The 24034-nt window shown below is 36.4% G+C and overlaps 1 long non-coding RNA gene across 1 annotated transcript in view; it reads right to left on the reverse strand.

Moving 5' to 3' along the window:
- Positions 1–7856: 7856 nt before the first annotated feature.
- The window catches only part of LOC133245331 (uncharacterized), a 46451-nt gene continuing 30273 nt past the window's right edge, over positions 7857–24034 (reverse strand). Inside the window, exon 2 of the long non-coding RNA XR_009735644.1 lies at positions 7857–8303. This is a non-coding gene — a long non-coding RNA (uncharacterized LOC133245331). The remainder of the gene's footprint in view (positions 8304–24034) is intronic.

Raw genomic sequence — 24034 nt, forward strand, 5'->3', positions numbered from 1 at the left:
TACTGGACCATTGCTCTTAAGGAAAATACAGTGTTAAGTTCTAGTCATAGTATTTTTGTCAGCTGATCAACACATAACCTTAAATTATGTGTGTATTTGTTTAAAGGCACCTTATTTAATGTACATAATTGATTCACCAACATTGTACATTGTAACTTAAGCCTGAATAAAGATTATCTAACACATATATTTTCTCAATAAGGTACATTTCAGACATTTTACACTAAAGAAAACAAACCTGTAACTCCTCAATCTTGTTTTGGTCCATATAAAAGCTCCAAAATGAGAGAAAAATAGTGCTGATTAGACCGCCAAAGTGGACTTGTTTACAGTATGAGCTTAAAACAGGAAAGCGTACTGTCAGCCTGTTTGACTACAGTGGCCTGATACAGTGTATCAGGTGACTCAGCTCTTTCACTTCTCCATGCATGTCTGTGAATGACCACAGACATGCCAAGATTAATGTTTTGCATTGATCTGTGAGTTACAATTAAATTTTAGCAAGTAGATAAATTTGAAAATGTAGAATCCATAAATAATGAGGATCATATACACATACCCCATGATTAGTATGCACATATCCATGAATATACATAGATATGCACACATAAATCTGTAAACAAGGGGACTGAGTGCACACTTATACACACTCATACACTTGAACACTATAGTAATTCCAATCCTCCTTAACTTGCTTATTTATTTTTTTATAAATGTCACCGTGTTCTAATAATATATAGTATATTTATATTGTATGTTTATAATTATGTATTATTTCTGTTTCTTATTTATTATCTATCTCAAATTTAATGTAAATCTTATGAGAAAAAAGAAAAAGCAGTCTCTTCTGTTCACTGATGTGTCACCATGGCTTAGAAGGGTATTTATGATACATGCTAATAAATATATTTCAGTGAATGTTAGGTCCTTGATATAAACAGTGAGTTTTAAGATAGTTCATTTACTGTTCTCTGTAATGAACTTGAAATCAGATTGCTCCCTCTAAACTTATTCTTATTGGAAATTCTAGAGTAGACGGAATGACACATGTCTAAATTAGTTTGATGACATCTTTTTAACAAGTTTGTCTCATTCCCTGGTTGCTCAAATCTAAGAACCCAGCAGCACAACCAAGTGGGACAATTAGTAAACAGTTTTTCCTTGAAAAGTAGAACTAAAAAGAGGATTAGGTTAGATATAAAGACTTAGAATTGTGTATAAAGGTGATGGCTAAAACTGGATAAGTGTGTAAGCTGAGGAATAATATACAGATAATTCAATAGGACTGGAGAAGAAATAAAGAAGAACCTAGAGAAATTCTAAGACCAGCTAAATTTAAAAACAGAAGGAAGAAAATGAGATAATTAAAGATATAGTGGAGAAAATACTATTTCTAACATCTACCCATCAGGTTCATGACATTGTACAGGGACAGGGATCAAGACCATCCCCATGGAAAATAAATGCAAAAAAGCAAAATGGCTGTCTGGGGAGGCCTTACAAATAGCTGTGAAAAGAAGAGAAGTGAAAAGCAAAGAAGAAAAGGAAAGATATAAGCATCTGAATGCAGAGTTCCAAAGAACAGCAAGAGATAAGAAAGCTTTCTTTAGCGATCAATGCAAAGAAATAGAGGAAAACAACAGAAACAACAGAATGGGAAAGACTAGGGATCTCTTCAAGAAAATCAGAGATACCAAGGGAACATTACATGCAAAGATGGGCTCGATAAAGGACAGAAATGGTATGGACCTAACAGAAGCAGAAGATATTAAGAAGAGATGGCAAGAATACACAGAAGAACTGTACAGAAAAGATCTTCATGACTCAGATAATCACTATGGTGTGATCACTGACCTAGAGCCAGACATCCTGGAATGTGAAGTCAAGTGGGCTTTAGAAAGCATCACTACGAACAAAGCTAGTGGAGGTGATGGAATTCCAGTTGAGCTATTTCAAATCCTGAAAGATGATTCTGTGAAAGTGCTGCACTCAATATGCCAGTAAATTTGGAAAACTCAGCAGTGGCCACAGGACTGGAAAAGGTCAGTTTTCATTCCAATCCCAAAGAAAAGCAATGCCAAAGAATGCTCAAACTACCGCACAATTACACTCATCTCACACGCTAGTAAAGTAATGCTCAAAATTCTCCAAGCCAGACTTCAGCAATATGTGAACCGTGAGCTTCCTGATGTTGAAGCTGGTTTTAGAAAAGGCAGAGGAGTCAGAGATCAAATTGCCAACATCCACTGGATCATGGAAAAAGCAAGAGAGTTCCAGAAAAACATCTATTTCTGCTGTATTGACTATGCCAAAGCCTCTGACTGTGTGGATAACAATAAACTGTGGAAAATTCTGAAAGAGATGGGAATACCAGACCACCTGATCTGCTTCTTGAGAAATTTGTATGCAGGTCAGGAAGCAACAGTTAGAACTGGACATGGAACAACAGACTGGTTCCAAATAGGAAAAGGAGTATGTCAAGGCTGTATATTGTCACCCTGTTTATTTAACTTATATGCAGAGTACATCATGAGAAACGCTGGACTGGAAGAAACACAAGCTGGAATCAAGATTGCCGGGAGAAATATCAATCACCTCAGATATGCAGATGACACCACCCTTATGGCAGAAAGTGAAGAGGAACTAAAAAGCCTCTTGATGAAGGTGAAAGAGGAGAGTGAAAAAGTTGGCTTAAAGCTCAACATTCAGAAAATGAAATCATGACATCCGGTCCCATCACTTCATGGGAAATACATGGGGAAACAGTGTCAGATTTTATTTTTGAGGGCTCCAAAATCACTACAGATGGTGACTGCAGCCATGAAATTAAAAGATACTTACTCCTTGGAAGGAAAGTTATGACCAACCTAGATAACATATTCAAAAGCAGAGACATTACTTTGCCACCAAAGGTTCATCTAGTCAAGGCTATGGTTTTTCCTGTGGTCATGTATGGATGTGAGAGTTGGACTGTGAAGAAGGCTGAGTGCCGAAGAATTGATGCTTTTGAACTGTGGTGTTGGAGAAGACTCTTGAGAGTCCCTTGGATTGCAAGGAGATCCAACCAGTCCATTCTATAGGAGATCGGCCCTGGGATTTCTTTGGAGGGAATGATGCTAAAGCTGAAACTCCAGTACTTTGGCCACCTCATGCGAAGCGTTGACTCATTGTAAAAGACTCTGATGCTGGGAGCGATTGGGGGCAGGAGGAGAAGGGGATGACAGAGGATGAGATGGCTGGATGGCATCACTGACTCAATGGACATGAGTTTGGGTGAACTCCAGGAGTTGGTGATGGACAAGGAGGCCTGGTGTGCTGCAATTCATGGGGTCTCAAAGAGTCAGACATGACTGAGTGACTGAACTGAACTGAACTGAACCCATCTATCAACCTACCTATCAACCTGTCCCAATAGGGAAGTGCTTGATGTGCCAATGATGAAGACAAATTAATTTATGTTTAAATAGTCTGACCCTGACAGTGGGAAACAATTTTTTCTTCCTTCTAAGTATTAAATGTCCATTAAAACAATGGTCACTTTTAATGTCTCATAGAACTGGTACATGGATGGAAATCAAAGGCTAACTCCTAACAAAGGCTGATTTTCCTTATGTGGCTACTTTAAGCTTAGGGGAGTAGGAAAATCTTGGAGCTAAAAGACAAAGCCACAGTGATGGGGTAGATGAAAAATATTCGTAATAAAAAAAAAATCTTCATGACATTTGCAAGTTTTTGGATCCTCATTAGTTGGATCCTCATAAGAGGCTAATGAAGTAGAAAGTTAAAGGACAGATATTTTACTAAAAGTGTAACTCTGTCTTGTCATTGATCAAATCCTGATAAGGTGATGATCTCAGCATTCTTCTTTACTGGGAGAGGAAAAGAGAGAGTTTTTATTGGTGGAAGATATTATCCATACTTACACAGGTCTTTTAATAAAGTCTGGTTTAAAATTTTATAAAAATTACTATGCACACAAGATGCAAGAAAATGTGACTAATAATTAAAAGAAAAAAATTGAACTAAGCAGCAATAACTAAAATATCAACATTAATATAGTAAGGTAGGAAAGGATAGGAAAAATGGATGCTGCTGCTGCTAAGTCGCTTCAGTCGTGTCCGACTCTGTGCGACCCCAGAGATGGCAGCCCACCAGGCTCCCCTGTCCCTGGGATTCTCCAGGCAAGAACACGAGTGGGTTGCCATTTTCTTCTCCAATGCGTGAAAGTGAAGTCGCTCAGTGGAGTTTGACTCTTAGCGACCCCATGGACTGCAGCCTACCAGGCTCCTCTGTTCATGGGATTTTCCAGGCAAGAGTACTGGAGTGGGGTGCCATTGCCTTCTATGGATAATTTCAAATATATTGAAATCTATAAAGAATAAAAAGACATTCTAGAATTAAAGAGTTTAATATTTGAATTTAAGAACTCATTAGATGAGTTTAACAACTGATGTAAAAAAAAAAAAAGAAAAACATTAATGAACTCAAAGACAGAGCAATAGAAATAATTCAGAGTGAATTATAGAATAGAAAAAAAAGAATGGAAACCATAGGGAAATTTAGATTTTGCTAGCTAATCTACTATAATAAAATTTAGAGTCTTTGAACAATAACCTTTTATTTCTTCACAATTGTGTAGGTTGACTAAATGCTTCTTTGGGTCTGAGCAGGTTTAAATGATCTCTCCTAGGCTAAGAGTTCATGCATCTGGAGTTATTTGGTAGGGGTGTGTGTGTGTGCGTGTGTGCTTGCATGTTAATCATGTCCAACTCTTCATAATCCCATGGACTATAGCCCACCAGACTCCTCTGTCCATGTTTTTTTTTTTTTTTTCCTCAGGTTAGAATACTGAAATGGGTTGCCACTTCCTACTCCAAGGGATCTTTGTGACCCAGGGATTGAAACCACGGATGCATCTCCTGCACTGGCAGACAGGTTCTTTACTACTGCACTAGTGATTAGATAATCAGGACAACTTCCCCTAGCTATTATTTAATGAGTTATAGGATGGCCAGTTGTTGTTCAGGGCATTTCTCTCCTTCCTGGCATTTTCTTCTCGAGAAGGCTAACTCAGATTAATTCACATGATGATTTCAGGGTTCTAAGCATATGAGAGAGAACGTGTTCCAATGCTGAAGTAATTTACAAGCATTGGTGGTGCTTTAGTCAATCATTCATATCCAACTCTTTGTAACTCTAAGGACTGTAGCCTGCCAGGCTCCTTTGTCCATTGTATTTTCCAGGCAAGAATATTGGAGTGGGTGGCCATTTCCTTCTCAAGGTGAACATCCTGACCCAGGGATCGAAAGCAGATCTCCTGTATTGCAGACTGGTTCTTTATCTCTGAGCCACCAAGAAAGTCTTTTCAATCATTACTTCCACTGTAATTGCCCAATGTCTAGAGCCATTCAAACAGTCAAGACAATACTTAAAGAATGGAGAAACAGATTCAATCTTTTGATGGGAGAAGCAACACATTTCCCATAAAAGAAAGCTGTGCTTACCTGGAAGAGAGAAAAAAAAAAAAAAAAGGCCATTTTTGTAAACTACCATGTTTGGAATTTGAAACCCCAGAAGAGAAAGACAGATGAATTGAATCAAATGTAATATTTAAAGACTGAGAATTTTCCAAAAGTTTTCAAAGACACCATATTCCAGATATTAGAAAAGGTATAAAATCGCAAGCAGAATAATTTTAAAACAAACAAAAAAATTTAAGAATATGTTAGCCCAACTATTAAAAAAGAATACATTTTAAAGATAGCCAATGACCTGTCGAAGAGACAAAAGTAGCATACTGACCAATGTCTGAACAAATATTGTGAAATTCAGAAGATAATGAAATCGTATTGTTACACCATTGAAAAATAAGTATCTATCAGAAGTTTTTGATAAATAAGTATAAATAATGGGTTTAACATTATTTATAAATAAGTATTTATAAATAAGAATAAATAAGTATTGCTAAGATAAGGGCTAAATAGAACACTTGCACATTGGTAAAATCACTTTGAAAAGCTAATTAGCAACACATTAAAAAGCCAACATGCATCTTCCTTTTAACTCAGTAGTTGCATTCCTAACTGTATATCCATCCAAAAATAAGGACATAGGAACACCAAAATATATGTGCAAGATTGTTATAGCAGGTTATTTCATAATAGTTACTTATTGAAAACAACCTAAATATCATGAAAATTAAGGTTGCTAAATATATTTTTACTTTTCCTTCAGTGGAATACTAGTGTGATTTTTAGTATTCACAGTGTAATATTTAGTAATTTTATCCTGAATTTCCACAAATGTTGAAACTAGACTATACACAGAATATCATTATTCTCTTAAAAAGCAAATAATGACTCTGTGGTTTACCACTATTCAGTTCTTACTCCTGAGGTAGTATGATGAAAACCAGGTCAGAAGTCCTATACATAAAAACTTTAGAGTCTATGTCATAGGAAAGAGGTAGATAAAAATTCATTTTATCTGTTGACAACCAGGTGAAAGAGAGATATCACTCTCTCTCTTCTCCATAAAGAAGGGATAAAAACTTTTACTTCTTGAAGAAGAAATCAAAAGGATTATGAATTTTTACTCCAACCTTTTGGAATAGAAACAAAATCTCTCCAGGGGCTGAAGAGTCCCAGGTGTATTCATAATTTACAACCTAGAGATGTTGCCACAGTCATAGACTCTTTTTCTCTTGAAATATAAACACACACCTCTGTAGTTAGTTAAATCTCTCTGAAGAGCTCCTACTCTATTTAAACACAAACATATTTTCTCTACACTTCATAACAACACAACAATGTGAAAGAATAAATTAATTTTAAACTCAGCATCATGAATGAATCTCAAAGATATGATGAGTAAAGAGTGAGAGAAAAAAGGAGTATGTACTCTCTTACTCTATTTATATAAAATTAAAGAATACATTAAACTATTTATGGTGATAAAAATCAGAAAAACAGTCTCCTCTGGTTGGGAAGGTGAATAGGAAAGGGCACGTGAAAAAATTATGGTGTTAGAATGTTTGGTGTCGGAATTTATGTGATGGTGGCACTGGTGTGTTTGTATGTAAAACTCAATAAAATTTACTCTTAGAATTTGTGCCCTTGTACACTTTCTGTAATATTTCAGTAAAAAAGTGAATAAAAATATCTTTTTGCAAAGACTAATTTTTCAGTTAAAGAGGTGGATCCAATCAGAAGAGTTTTTTCATATTTTTCCAACAATATTTGTTAGTCCAAGTATAAAAGTGAAAAATATACAAGGAGTTGGATTTCTCAGAGGTTGAGAGTAAAAGATGCCATAGGAAATTTTGTTAATAGTGATTGCTTTTGCTTTAAGTTTGATCATGTAATTTATGCTAGGCAAATGAAATTAAAGTAGGAGATTCAGGAAGATTAAATAAAACATCTTCTAATAATATTTTCTTTTTAAGTCTTTAGAAACTATTTCATTTAATCTCGCCAAAAATCAAGACATAGGAAAATTTTGCATTTCCAAAACAAAAATAGAAGAAATTACAAAGATTTAAATATTAAGGTTAGTTATTGGTGGGTAAGAAATCAAGACTTAGACTAAGGTTCAGCAATAATGCCATTGCCTTAAAAAAAAAAAAAAAAGAAAAAGCTTATAGCACCATGTTCTCTAAGGTAAAGTATTTGAAACAGCCAAACTATTAAATAAATTATGAGACATACATAAAACAGAGCATTAGTAGGTTAAAAAAGAGGAAGGAAGAAGAAATAAAAAGATTACTTCCAAGTGGTAAGTATAAAAACAGTTGCACAGTTTCTTTATTGTATTTCCTAAAAATCAATCTTGGAAAAGGAATTTTACACTTAGGAGGCTTTAAGGATTATATTCAAAAATAATATCTCTAATCAACTGAGGAAGCAACCTCAGGCAGAGGGAGAAACTGAGCTATGATGCAATGCAAAAGAGGACTTCATTGGCCACAGAGTCCTTGAGCTGGGATGATCTCCAGAGCTTTTCAAACTGATGTAAGAGGTTCACTCCCTTGTATTTCACATAGATCAGTCATTAGATAAAGGCTACTTCAAGGACAGTGTTGAACTCAGTCAAAGCAGCTGCTTCCTGTATAGTACAGGGCAAATCAGAAGGTGACCTCACAGTGGCTGGCTGAATAAATCCCTCAGTCTTTAAGGTAGAAGATCTGGATTGCATACCATTGTGTCCATTGTAGTCCATTCATTGTGCCACATGGATCTACCTGCTTCTTATAACTTTACTTTATATAGACATAGACTCTCCAAGATCCCAATCTGTGTCTTTACCTGGAGAAATATATGAGAAAAGTTAGCAGTACAATATTTTGCCACTGTTGCTGGTTTGAGGTCAAAGCTGATGTTGATCATCTGCCTCCTCTACTAGACTTTCAGTTAGGTTTTACTTAGTTTCAGCTAGCACCTCCATGTGCTACCTCAAGGAGTGAGCCACACCACACCCTAAACTCTTAAAAGAGTTTAATTCCCTTGTTACCATGTCCTTCTCAGTGGAGAAGGCAATGCAACCCACTCCAGTATTCTTGCCTGGAGAGTCCCAGGGATGGAGGAGCATGGTGGGCGGCTGTCTATGGGGTTGCACAGAGTCGGACACAACTGAAGCGACTTAGCAGCAGCAGCATGTTCTTTTCAGACAGATTTTCATCCATTCGCCATCAAAATCAGCCACTGAAATGGCATAAGAAGCTGCAGAAGATGGCCTCAGTTTCTAATATAACCTTCCTTTCTGATTTTAGGTGCAACACTACCTCCTGCTAGTAATTTACTCATTCCAAGTGTAATTCCATTTCAATTATTTTTCTTGACTGCCTTTTCCATGGCATGTGTAGTCTGGCATTAGAGAGGGGCAGCTACACGTTAAGGTTTAATGGAAATTTTACTATGTCCCTTATAGCTCAGTCTGCCTGCAATACAGGAGACCCCGGCTCAATGCCTGGGACAGGAAGATCCTCAGGAGAAGCCGTAAGTAACCCATTCCAGTTTTTGTGGCCTTTCCTGGGGGCTCAGCTGGCAAAGAATCCGGCTGCAATGCTGGAGACCTGGGTTCAATCCCTGGATTGGGAAGATTCCCTGGAGAAAGGAACGGCTACCAACTCCAGTATTCTGGCCTGGGGAATTCCATGGACTGTACAGTCTGTGGATTCACAAAGAGTTAGACACAACTGAGCGGCTTTCATTTTACTGTGTCCCTTAGAAAAAGTTCCCTCTGGGAACTAGATTTTCTATACTCACTAAGTCTACAGTTGTGGAAACTGGAGGCATAAATTCTCCACACATGGTTCAGAGAATAAAATAGGAGCATTCAGCATACACCCCTTGGTCCAGTAGCCCAGGGATCTTCCTTTGTGAAGATGTGGCACTATATCATGTTCACTGAATTGTGGTATATCCTTAAGTTGGGATTATGTTCCGTCCTCACAGAATATTATTTCTGAGTTACTATAGCTTCATCATCAAGAAGCTGTTCTACCACTTTATTATGCTAATGGTTTCTGTGCTGCGACATGATAAAAACCATAGATCCCATGATGTAATAACCAGTGCTGTACCTCCTTTTGCTCATGGTACGTGGTGTTATGAAGAATAACATTATGGTGGATCCGATTCTTAGAACATCCTGAAGGTTTCTTTCTGCAGATTCAAATTCCCCTTGAGCAGGTAGGTAGCAGGTCTGAAAAGGGCCTCCAAAGCCTCAAAACTGATCAAGTGTGTTTGCCTAAAAAGCAGAACGTTGGGTTTAGGAAAGAGGGAGGACAGTTCACCAACAGGGAAAAGACAGTTATGTTGCCAAGTGTGTGGGAATATTGCTCAGAAAATTTTTCAAGATGTAATTGTCTCCAGTTGAAGTCTCTGGGCACCAAACTTTCCCATTCGGGGGTCCTCTTCTTGCAGTATGGAAACTTGATAGAGTTGAGAATTAACTCTGGAACCCTACTACCATTTTATAAAGTCTTGGGTCTGATCCTCAGTTTTTTCTGTTCTCCAACTTTAGAAAGTAAGATGTTCTGTACACTATTAAGGAAGTCTTCTTTCATCTATTGCTTAGATTTTTGATCATTCTCAGCCTTGAATTTTTTTCCCCAATATATCAATAGCACCCGATAACAGATATCCGATTCCATACTCCTTACAATTACTATTTTCCTATTTTACTTGTACTTTCCAAATGCTTGGAATAATCTACCAGCCAACACATTCTATTTTATCAGTACCCTATGCCATTTTATAACCAGTGTAAATTTTAATAGTTGCTCTACTACACCATGACATGGGCTAAGTATGTCAATTACCTACTACAAATGATGAAAACCTTTTTAATAGCCAACTAACCATTAATCTATTTCAAAATCCATTTTTAACCTGCTTCCTCAGACAATTCCTGGCTTTTAAAACACCTAGATGGCAATAAATAATAGTTTAATAATCAAAAAGAATCGACTTCAGTGTTCTAGGCATACAAAATTGGGAAAACACAGCCTCTACCTAAAGTCACTTGGGTTGAAAGACAAACACAATTCAAGTCATTATAATATTAATTACTATATTAACATTTAAGATGAAGATAATATGAATTAATATTTTTAACACTTATAATTTAAGTTTTAAAACTGAGACTCAGAGGTGCTGGGTTTCTGAATGCTCTGACTCTTTAAAAAAGAGTGATTTTAAAGAACAGTGTCAAAATCAACTGGAAGTGAAGATGTACTGTGTATCACTGTTTTTGTGCTTCCATATTTAAGGTAAAATAAATGTAAACAAATTGGAAAGCCAATTATACTTCAAAAGTTCTTCGTTTCAGTAGAACTAGTGATCAGAAAAAAAAAAAATGTTACTATCTATCACTACTCATTTTGAAGAGTGGCAACCAGCTGGTAAGTTTCATTTGTCCTTTAAACTATATACCAGTAGGTACAGAAAGAGAATAGGGAAAAAATTAGGGTAGGGATTTTCTTAAATTTACATCAAGGAGATCATGCTGTTATCCCCATATAAATCCAAAGTGTAGAAACAATTCTTTCGTATAGGAGTTAGCAGCATCCAATTTATTAGATGCACATGGTGATTGCAACCATGAAATTAAAAGAAGCCTACTCCTTGGAAGGAAAGTTATGACCAACCTAGATAGCATATTTAAAAGCAGAGATATTACTTTGCCAACAAAGGTCCGTCTAGTCAAGGCTATGGTTTTTCCAGTAGTCATGTATGGATGTGAGAGTTGGACTATAAAGAAAGCTGAGCACTGAAGAATTGATGCTTTTGAACTGTGGTATTGGAGAAGACTCTTGAGAGTCCCTGGACTGCAAGAAGATCCAACCAGTCCATCCTAAAGGGGATCAGTCCTGGGTATTCATGGGAAGGACTGATGTTGAAGCTGAAACTCCAATACTTTGGCCACCTGATGAGAAGAGTTGACTCATTGGAAAAGACCCTAATACTGGGAGGAATTGGGGGCAGGAGGAGAAGGGGATGACAGAGGATGAGATGGCTGGATGGCATCACCGATAACGGACATGGGTTTGAGTGAACTCCGGGAGCTGGTGATGGACAGAGAGGCCTGGCGTGCTGCGATTCATGGGGTCGCAAAGAGTCAGACATGACTGAGTGACTGAACTGAACTGAATTTATTGGCTTTTGATCTTTGAAGAGTCAATTAAATATATTCATGTTGATGTATGGCAAAACCAATACAAAATTGTAAAGTAATTAACCTCCAATTAAAAAAAATAAATTTATATATATATAAAAAGAAATAATCAGCTTTTTATTTGCTTCTCAATTAGAAGGAGTCTAGGTGATCTGAAGACAAGAGCTTATAACTTTCTGAGTTCATTTGTAAAATCCTTTTAAACAACAGATATTTTCAAAAGGAGTTGTTAGACTACAAGTGCTATAAAAGACATTATCACATTTTCATTCTGAAGTGAATTGAAGTAAAGTTGCTCAGTCGTGTCCAACTCTTTAGGACCCCATGGACTGTAGCCTACAAGGCCCCTCTGTCCATGGAATTTTCCAGGCAAGAGTACTAGAGTGGGTCGCCATTTCCTTCTCCAGGGGATCTTCCCGACCCAGGGATCAAACCCAGGTCTCCCAAATTGCATGCAAATGCATTACTGTCTGAGCCACCAGGGAAGCTGAAATCCAATTAGTACAGTGGACACAATTCCAATGTATATTCTAGTCCTGTCCTTCAAAATGGTGGCTGGCATTCTTTAGTTTTAAAGTAAAATCCTGGAATTGGTAAATTATATGTTTATTAAATTTTTGAGAGAGAAAAAAAGATGTAATGGAGTAATATATTTGAAAAGTCTTGTTTTCCTTTTGGTTATTTCAGAGGAACAAAGTCTAATTTTCAGCATGTATATTCATTACATAATGTGTGTGAGTTTATATTTTAAATGAGTATAAATTTTAACATTATAATTTTGCATAGCACAAGCTTTCAACTGCAAAGAATGTTTTACCATATTTGTTAAGTATTCCTTTGTTTTGATGTTATGAAATCAAATTTTTCTACTATCCCAGTTGCAGTATGGTAAACTACACCATTTTGGTGATTACTTTTCCTTTCTTCTAACTGATTACAAACCAAATTATAAAATGCTGGAAGCATTCAGGCTTAAATAAGTTTTCAACTTTAAAGCATGAAAAGCCTGTAGTAAAGATTTAATGAATTTACTTTTCTTTTCTTTGTATTTTGTGGTAACAGTTGAAGCCCATGGCAGTTCCTGTTTGTCAGATGGATTTAACACCAGACATGAGATTACAATATAAGATTTATAATTGAGATTTTTATTTAGGAATGCCAAGTGTTTCTGTGGAGCTTCTTAGTGTCAGAGCTAAATTTTAAAAGAACAGAAAAAACAAAAGTATAAGACTCTTGCAAATATGAAAAAAACGAAAATCATTTCAATAATAAAATGAATTGAGATATAATATAAAGCTATATGACTATATTAATGCTTTTATATATTTTATTCATATGAAATATAAATGGCAATCATGCATAAGCAGAAAAGAGCATCATCACAGGGGATTTCTTTTTTTTAAACTTGAGCATTTATGACACCATGACATAGTGATTAGGAAGAGTCTGAAATTCACATACCAGGTTTTCCATTCACAAGTTACCTGACCTTAGGCTAATTTAACCTTTAAACATCCGTTTCTTATTTAGAAATGATTAACAAGAAGTATAGCACTGATCTTACACAGTTGAACCTAAGTTTAAATGAACATTTGTCAACATGACTGAAGCTTAATTTTACTTAAAGCAAAGAATGTGAGGACCTTCCTGCTGGCCCAGTTTTCAAGAATCTGCCTGCCAATGCAAGGAACACAGATTCAATCCCTGGTCCAGGAAATAAGATCCCACATGCCATGGGGCAACTAAACTTGCACACCACAGCTACTGAGCCCATGCACCTGGGGCCCCTGCTCTGCACCAAGAGAAGCCACCACAATGACAAGCCCGTGCGCTGCAAATAAAGAATAGCTCGTGTTTCCCACAAATAGAGAAAGCTCACATGCGGCAGTGAAGACCCAGCATAGCCATAATAAGTAAAGAGTTGTAACAAAACTAAAAAGAGTCTGAAATGGTCTGACTCTGGTCATATGACTTGCTTTGGCCAATCATGGCTGGGAAGTGTGACTAAGAGACTTGAGAAATACTCGTGCTTGCACTCTTGCTTCTCTGCCTTTGCCATGTGGGAGGATGGAGAAAAAGAGACCCAGAGATCAGAGCCAAATTGCACCCATTATTCAAATTTTCTTCCTTTAAGATGAACTGATAGTATGAAAAATAAAAACTGAGGCATACTTTAAAATTTATAAAAATTTCAAAATTATAAGAGATTATTTCAGCATTAAGGCAAAAGGGGTGTCTGAGGAGGATTTATAAATAGCTGAGAAAAGAAAAGAAGTAAAAAGCAAAGTAGAAAAGGAAAAAATATACTCATCTAAAGGTGGAGTTCCAGAGAATAGCAAAGAGAAATAAGAAAGTCTTCTTAAGTGAACAATGTAAAGAAATAGAGGAAAATAGAATAGGAAAGACCAGAGATCTCTTCAAGAAAATTGGAGATATAAGGGAACATTTCATGCAAAGATAGGCACCATAAAAGACAGAAACAGCAGGAACCTAACAGAAGAAGGAGAGATTAATAAGAGTAGCTAAGAATACACAGAACTATACAAAAAAGGTCCTAATGACCAAGATAACCACAATGGTGTGGTCATTCATCCAGGCAGACATTCAGGAGTATGAAGTCAATTGAGCCTTAGGAAGCATTACTATGAACAAAGCTAGTGAGGTGAAGGAATTCCAAGTGAGCTATTTCAAATCCTAAAAGATGATGCTGTTAAAGTGCTGTATTTAATACATCAGCAAATTTGGAAAATTCTGAAGTGGCTCAAGGACAGGAAAAGGTCAGTTTTTATTCCAATCCCAAAGAAAGGCAATGCCAAAGAATGTCAAATTACTGTACAATTGTACTCATTTCACTTGCTAGCAAGGTCATGCTCAAAATTGTTTAAGCTAGGTTCCAAAAGTACATAAACCGAGAACTTGCAGATACTGAAACTTTATTTAGAAACAGCAGAGGAACCAGAGATCAAATTTCCAACATTTGTTGGAACATGGAGAAACAAGGGGATTCCAGAAGAATATCTACTTCTGCTTCATTGGATATGCTAAAGCCTTTGACTGTGTGGATCACAATAAACTTGAAAATTTTTAAAGTGATGGGAATACCAGAACAACTTACCTGCCTCCTGAGAAACTTGCACGTAGGTTAAGAAGCAACAGGTAGAATCAGACATGGAACAACAGATTGGTTCAAAATTGGGAAAGGAGTACCTAAGACTGTATATTATCACCCTGTTTATTTAACTTATATGCACAGTACACCATATGAAATGCTGAGGTGGATGACACAAGCTGGAATCAAGATTTCCGTGAGAAATATCAACAACCTGAGATATGCAGATAATATCACTCTAATGGCAGAAAGCAAAAAGGAACTAAAGAGTCTCTTGATGAAGGTAAAAAGAAGAGACATGAAAAAGTTGGCTGAAACTCAACAGTTGAAAAACTAAGATCATGGCATCTAGTCCCATCACTTCATGGCAAATAGATGGGGAAAGAGTGGAAATTGTGATATATTTTATTTTATTGGGTTCCAAAATCACTGCAGATAGTGACTGCAGCCGTGAAATTGAAAGATTCTACTTTTTGGAAGAAAGTTAAGACAAATATAGACAGAGTATTAAAAGGCAGAGACATTACTTTGCCAACAAAGACCCACATAGTCAAAGCTATGGTTTTTCTAGTAGTCATGTATGGATGTGAAAGTTGGACCGTAAAGAAGGCTGATGCCAAAGAACTGACACATTTGAACTGTGCTGCTGGAGAAGACTCTTGAGAGTCCCTTGGACTGCAAGGAGATCAAACCAGTCAATCCTAAAGGAAAACAACCCTGAATATTCACTGGAAGGACTGATGCTGAAGTTGAAGCTCCAGTACTTTGGCCACCTGATGCGAAGAGCTGACTCATTGGAAAACACCCTGATTCTAGGAAAGATTGAGGGCAGGAAGAAAAGGGGGCATGAGAGGATGAGATACTTGGATGGCATCACCCACTCATGGACATGTGTTTGGGCAAACTCCAGGAGATAATGAAAGACAGAGAAGCCTGGTGTGCTGAAGTCCATGGAATTGCAAAGCATCAGACAGGACTTAGCAATTGAATAGCAACAACCTTTTGAACTGGGCAGTTCCAAACCAGAAGTAGTTAGGAACACCACTAAGAAGAGGGTGACAGGAGTTCTAGGAGAGACTTTTACAGAGAAAAGAAAGAAGCAAAGTAAGAAAATTATTGACTGGCTGTAGTTCAGTTCAGTTCAGTAGCTCAGTCCTGTCCGACTCTTTGTGACCCCATGAATCCCAGCATGCTAGGTCTCCCTATCCATCACCAACTCCCAGAGTTCACTCAAACTCACCTCCATCGAGTCTGTGATGCCATTCAGCCATCTCATCCTCTGTCGTCCCCTTGTCCTCCTGCCCCCAATCCCTCCCAGCATCAGAGTCTTTTTCCAATGAGTCAACTCTTCGCATGAGGTGGCGAAAGTACTGGAGTTTCAGCTTTAGTATCATTCCTTCCAAAGAACACCAGGGTTGATCTCCTTCAGAATGGACTGGTTGGATCTCCTTGCAGTGCAAGGGACTCTCAAGAGTTTTCTCCAACACCACAGTTCAAAAGCATCAATTCTTTGGCGCTCAGCCTTCTTCACAATCCAACTCTCACAACCATACATGACCACAGGAAAAACCATAGCCTTGACTAGACGGACCTTTGTTGGCAAAGTAATGTCTCTGCTTTTCAATATGCTGTCTAGATTGGTCATAACTTTCCTTCCAAGGAGTAAGCGTCTTTTAATTTCATGGCTGCAATCACCATCTGCAGTGATTTTGGAGTCCAAAAAAATAAAGTCTGACACTGTTTCCACTGTTTCCCCGTCTATTTCCCATGAAGTGATGGGACCAGATGCCATGATCTTCGTTTTCTGAATGTTGAACTTTAAGCCAACTTTTTCACTCTCCTCTTTCACTTTCATCAAGAGGCTTTTTAGTTCCTCTTCACTTTCTGCCATAAGGGTGGTGTCATCTGCATATCTGAGGTTATTGATATTCCTCCTGGCAATCTTGATTCCAGCTTGTGCTTCTTCCAGCCCAGTGTTTCTTAAAGCCTAATTGGCTGTTTGTGATTAATTGTCCTTAGATATCGATTTTATAACCCTGAGGCATTCAAAGGCTTAGATTTAGGTTTGTGTGGGTAGGCTACCAGGCCATTAGAGCCACCTCAATCTAATGACCTCTTTGTTTAATTAATTTAGCAATAGTCATCCAACTTTCAGACATGTGAGCAAGGCGTTAAAACCTTTAGAATTACCAGTTTGACACTCTGTTAATTCCATAGACATGAGCAATGAGTATTCATTTTACATGATTGAGTGGGTTTTTGTTTGTTCATTTGCTTGGTTTCTTTGTAATATTGTTGTTGGTCGTGTCCATTTGGTGGCAGGGGCATATATTTATGATGTTTATCATTATGATAAAATATAACCTAAAAAACTCCATGGATGGAGAACATTTTTATCTGGGACAGTGATATAATGAGTTTATAGCTTAGATTATCATCAAATGCTTTTTTAATTCTAATCCCAGTTCTCTTAAATTTTATGAAATGAAACATACTGGAGAGAAACCCATGAGTATAAAATATGTGGTTAAGGATTTTTTTTTCAAAAAGGTTTACAAAATCATGAAAAAAAAATCACACTATACTCTGTACTTGCTATTGAATTTTATGTGATAAGATTCTGAAAAAAAAAAAAAAGGATATATGTATATATAAAACTGTGACTGGGGCTCCCCAGTGGTGCCAATGGTAAAAATCCACCTGCCATTAGAGAGACATGGGTTTGATCTCTGGGTCAGGAAGATCCCCTGGAGAAGGGCATGGCAACTCACTCAAGTTTTCTTGCCTGGAGAACCCCATGGACAGAGGAGCCTGGCACAGTCAATGGGATTGCACAGAGTCAGATACAATTGAAGCAACTCAGCGTGCATGCTTCTTTAGTGGACCCCAGTCTGAATTTGAATATTGAATTGGCATGATAAACTACCTACCCTTTTTTTTTTATCAGAAGTGCCAAGCTAGTCATTTAGACACATAAAATTACATACATATCACAAAAAGTTAGTGCATCTCCACTAAAATTGCATTTTCTCAAGAAATAGATTCATATAGAGAGAGTGATGGTGGTGGTGGTTTACTTGTTAAGGCATGTCTGAATCTTGCAACCCCATGGACTATAGCCTACCAGCCCTCTGTCCATGGAATTTTCCAGGCAAGAATACTAGAGTGGGTTCCCATTTCCTTCTCCAGATAGAGAGTGTAGAGTTTACAAATATTTTTACTTTTATTGTCTCATTAGGTATGGATTTTTGTACCAGCATCAATACTAATTTGAATATCATCCAAAACTGTATATAATATACCATAAAATTAACAAATGTGCTAAATAACTGAGTATAGGAGTTACTATTCAATACGTTTCAACAGATTGACTTAAGTCACTTGTAGTTTCATAAAAAACTATTAAAATTAATAAATGAATTCACCAAGGTAGCAGGATACAAGATTGATATATATAAATATGTTGCAATTCTTCACATAATAATGAAATATTGGAAAGACAAAGTGAAAAAAAATCCCTTTTAAAATTGCATCCAAAAAAGAAAACAAACTATGGGAATAAACCTAACCAAGGAGGTAAAAATTTTACATGCTGAAAGTTACAAAGATTGATAAAGGATATAGATGATGATTCAAAGAAATAGAAAGATCTTAAAGCTCTTGGATTGGAAGAATTAATGTTATTAAAAGGGTAGTACAACCCAAAGCAATCTATAGATTTAATGCTATCCTTATCAAATTATCTATAGCATTTTTCACAGAACTAGTAATTCTGAAATTTATATGGAACCACAAAAGGCCCAGAATTGCTAAAGCAATCCTAAGAAAAAAGAACAAAACTGGAGATGTAACCCTCCCAGAATTCAGACAATCCTACCAAGCTACAGTAATCAAAACAGTGTGGTGCTGGCACAAAAACAGATGTATAGATCAATGGAATAGAGTTTAGCAATAAACCCACGTATCTTCAATCAATTAATCTTAGGCAAAGGAGGCAAGCATATACAATGGACAAAAGATAGTCTCCTCAGCAAGTTGTATTGGAAATCTGAACAGCCTCATATAAATAAATGAGGTCAGAACACTCACTCACATCATACACAGAAATGAACTCAAAATGACTTAGAGACTTAAATATGAGACATGACATCACAAAACTCCTCAAAGGGAACATGGGCAAAATATTCTAACATAAATCTCAGCAATATTTTCTTAGATGTAAGTCTTCCAAAGCAAAAGATAAAAAAGTAAAAATAAACAAATGGACCTAGTTAAAATTAAAAGCTTTTGCATAGCAAAAAAAAAAACCATGAACAGAACAAAAGGATAATTTATGGACTGGGACAAAATATTTGTTGTTGTTCAGTCACTAAGTTATATATGACTCTTCGCAACCCCATGGACTGCAGCATGCCAGGCTTCCCTATCCTTACTATCTCCTGGAGTTGCTCAAACTCATGTCCATTGAGTTGGTGATGCTATCCAACCATCTCATCCTCTGTCACTCCCTTCTCTTCCTGCCCATCTTTCCCAGCATCAGTGTATATGTGTGCAGGGGTGTGCGGTTAATCATGTCAGGGTCTTTTCCAATGACTTGGCTCTTCGCATCAGGTGGCCAAAATATTGGATCTTTAGCTTCAGCATCAGTCCTTCCAATGAATATTCAGGGTTGATTTCCTTTAGGATTGACTGGATTGATCTCCTGCAGTCTAAGAAACTCTCAAGAATCTTCTCCAGCACCACAATTTAAAAGCATCGATTTTTTGGAGTTCAGCCCTCTTTATAGTTCAAATCACATCTGTACGTGACTACTGGGAAGACTGTACCTTTGACTAAATGGACTTCTCTCTGCAAAGTAATGTCTCTGCTTTTTAATATGCTGTCTGGGCTGGTCATAGCTTTTCTACCAAGGAGCAAGCATCTTTTAATTTCATGGCTTCAGTTACTGTCCACAGTGACTTTGGAGTCTAAGAAAATAAAATCTGTCACTGTTTCTACTTTTCCCCCATCTATTCTCCATGAAATGATGGGACCTGATGCCATGATCTTAGTTTTTTGAATGCTGAGTTTTAAGCCATCCTTTTAACACAATATTTGGAAGGCTTTAATTGCCAAAATATATAAACAGCTCATATAGCTCAATATAAAACAAAGAACCCAACCAAAAAATGTGCAGAAGATTTAAGTAGACACTTCCCGAAAGAACACATGCAGATGAGCAACAGGCCTAAGAAAATATGCTTAATATCACTGAATATTATTAGAGAAATGCAAATCAAAACTACAATGAGGTATCACCTCACACTGGTCAGAATGGTCGTCCTCAAAAAGTCTACAAAAAAAAAAATGCTGTAGAGGTTGTAGAGAAAAGGGTACATTCCTACACTGTTGGTAGGAATGTAAATTGGTACAGCCACTAGGAGAACAGTGTGGGAATTGCTTAAAAAACTAAAAATAAAACTACCATAGCATTTAGCAATCCCACTTCTGGGTATATATATGGAAAATATGAAAACTCTAATTCAAAAAGATATATGCACCCCAATGTTCATAGCAGTAGTATTTACAATAACCACCTAAGTGTCTATCAACAAATTAATGCATATAAACATATGGTACATATGTATAGTGAAATAAATATTATTCAGCCCTAAAATAAGAAATAATACCATTTGCAGTGACATGAATGGACCTAAAGATTATCATGCTAAATGAAGTAAGTCAGAGAAACACAAATATTTTATGTGATATCACTTATATGTAGAACATAAAAAAATGAATTATTTACACAACAGAAATAGACTCATGGAAAACAAACTAATGGTTATCATAGGGAAGAAAGGGAAGATAAACTAGGAGTATGAGGTCAACAGATACATATCACTATACATAACACAGATAAGCAAAAGGATTTAATATAAAGCATAGGATAATATATTCAATATCTTATAATAACCTACAAAGGAGAAGAATGTGAAAAATAGTGTATATGTGTGTGCATGTGTGTGTGTTCTCACTTGCTCAATCGTATCCAGGTCTTTGCGACCCCATGAACTAGATGGAGTCCACCAGGCTCCTCTACCCATGGAATTTTTCAAAGAAGAATACAGGAGTGGCATCCCATTTCCTATTCTAGATATCTCCCCAACCCAGGGATTGAAACCACTTCTCTTGCATCTCCTGCATTGGCAGGCTGATTCTTTACCACTGGCACCAGCTGGAAAGTTTATACATATGTATGTATGTATATGGAGAAGGCAATGACGACCCACTCCAGTACTCTTGCCTGGGAAGTCTCATGGATGGAGGAGCCTGGTGGGCTACAGTCCATGGGGTCTCGAGGAGTCGGACACGACTGAGCGACTTCACTTTCCCTTTTCACTTTCATGCACTGGAGAAGGGAATGGCAACCCACCTCCAGTGTTCTTGCCTGGAGAATCCCAGAGATGGGGAGCCTGGTAGGCTGCCATCTATGGGGTCACACATAGTCGGACACGACTGATGTGACTTAGCAGCAGCAGCAGCATGTATGTATATGCTGCTGCTAAGTCACTTCAGTCATGTCCGACTCTGTGTGACCCCATGGACTGCAGCCTACCAGGCTCCTCCATCCATGGAATTTTCCAGACAAGAGTACTGGAGTGGGGTGCCATTGCCTTCTCCAATGTATGTATATGTGTGTATACATATCTGAATCACTTTGCTGCACACATGAAACTAATGCAATATTGTAAATCAACTATAGTTCAATTTTTTAAAAATCCTGTAATTCATCTTTACTTATGAATATCTCATAATTTGGTATAAATAAATTTAAAAAATAAATAGTAAGATCAGTTTTTGTACACCTTAATAAGAAGTTCTTATTAAACATAAACATACATATACTGGTTATTCATGTGTGTTTGCAGAAAGGTCTGTGTCAGAGGAACAGCTATTTTGGCTAATATAAATTTAAGGTAAAGGAGATTGACTATGGAAAAAATAGGAAAAAATGAAATGTGGAACTCTATAAGATACTTAAGAAGCAGAATGAGAAAGAACAATCAGGGAATGAAACTGAAACTTAATAATCCAAGAATTAGAAGAACTATAGAAACTAAGTTGGAAGAAATTATTAAATAATGATTTTAATAAGATGATAATTGATGTGATAACTGTAGATCTGACTGATATTAAGATGAAACAATACTTAGGGCAAAATGAAGACTCTTTAGGAATTATGCATATAAAGAAGTAAAATAGATTAAGAGTTACAGTACAAAGGTATGAGGGGGAAATTGTTGTTTTGGAATTAATGATGATTCATTGACTGTCTATGATACATAGAACAATTAGTGGAAAGATATTATTGAATACATAGAAATAATTAATTGATAGTAAATGTTTCCTGAAGAAAATGTGATAGAATAAACAATAATGCTCAAGGAAAAAAAATTTACATAGTAACCCAAAATAGGAGACTAAATCCCTGTTTCCTTTATAAAAGACAAGGAGATAAAGCTGAATGCAGACAGAGACAAATATAGATAATGAGATAAGATGTAGAAGAAATGAATGTTCAATAGGTACAATTTGTCTAGGCAGCATGACACAAGGTCATCATCTGAGGAGATATAAATATTTTATAAATAAAGATTCTATATACATAGGTTTGGGCTTTCCTGGTAACTCAGTTGGTAAAGAATCCTTCTGCAATGCAGGAGACCCCGATTTGATTCTTGGGTTGGGAAGATCCCCTGGAGAAGGGATAGGCTAACCACTCCATTATTCTTGGGTTTCCCTGGTGGCTCAGACAGTAAAGAATCCTCCTTCAATGTGGGAGTCCTGGGTTTGATCCCTGGGTTGTGAAGATCCCCTGGAGGAGGGCATGGCATCCCACTCCAGTATTCTTGCCCAGAAAATCCCCATGGACAGAGGAGCCTGGCAGACTACAGTCTATGGGGTCTCAAAGGGGTGGATGTGACTAAGCATGGCACAACATAAATAGATTTACATTTATGAGATTATATATACATATATATATACATATAGTTAGGGGGAGCCAGGGAAAGGAAGGAAAGAGAATGAAAGGCAAGCAGAGAGAGGATGGAATTAAAAAGTTGAGAAAATTGGTAAAGAGTCCAGGGGGAACAGAGGCTGCTGAGATACAGTTATTTCAATGTCTATTGGATCTGTTTTTACACCATGCTCCTAAACTTAGCTGCATCTAATTTTCACTCTTTCTTAAAAGTTTTGGTAGGCTTGATTTGTACCTTCTCAATTCAATTAATTAATATTTAAGCAACAACAATATTATTGGTACTGCCGAATGTTTTCAATGTCTCATTTAAGTTTAAAACATTTTCAATGTAATAATCTGCACAATTTATGATCATTTAATTTTTTAATTTAATAATTGTCTTCCATTTTTAGCATTAGAATTTCAATCATAAATATGAGTAACTGAAAGTTTGTATTTCATTGTTTTCCAGATATTTAATTATAAGATAATATAAAAGTAGTTTTAAAAGTCAGGACAGAGTCACAAAATATAACCAGGAAAAATAGAAAATAATCAGCTAGCATATAAGTGTTATTAAAGAATATATCACAATAAAAAATAAATCCATGCTAGTGATATATATAAACATATAGATTTCATTCTACTTTAGAAAGCAATTTAAAGCTATGAATAAATATTTTCCCAACTATGAATGATTAAAATGACACATATGGTTACATACAATATGTAATATAGTGCTTATTTATTATATATTAATCATGAAAACTTTAACCAGAACTATATATTAAACGTAGGATTTTCTTCCAAATAGCTTCTGCTCTAAATTTATAACTCTTATTTGAGGAGTAAATAAGTAATATGAAAATGATATTAAATAACAAAGGACTATTTTCTTAAGTAATGAGGGGCCAACTCAGAATACAAAAACATCTGTTTAAGCAAAATGGCAAACATCTCTATATTTGGTAACATAAGCTACTCTAATCATAGCATAAAATGTTTTCATTTTACTTCATACTAACTCAGTAATTAAAGCATTCTGAGATGTTTTGTTTACAAAAATCTATGCATCTTTAACCCATTGCATAAAATGAGTCCATAAAGGTTTGCCCCTCACGTAATGTATTCATTAGTTTGGTTTCCAACTTTAATCCAGAATTATAAAATTTCAAATAATCAGATAAAAAGCATAAACATCCACCTAAATGATTTTCTTAATTATTTTTCTTTACTTAGAGAAATTC

This window comes from Bos javanicus, chromosome 3 (genome assembly GCF_032452875.1).
Source record: "Bos javanicus breed banteng chromosome 3, ARS-OSU_banteng_1.0, whole genome shotgun sequence".
NCBI lineage: Eukaryota > Metazoa > Chordata > Mammalia > Artiodactyla > Bovidae > Bos > Bos javanicus.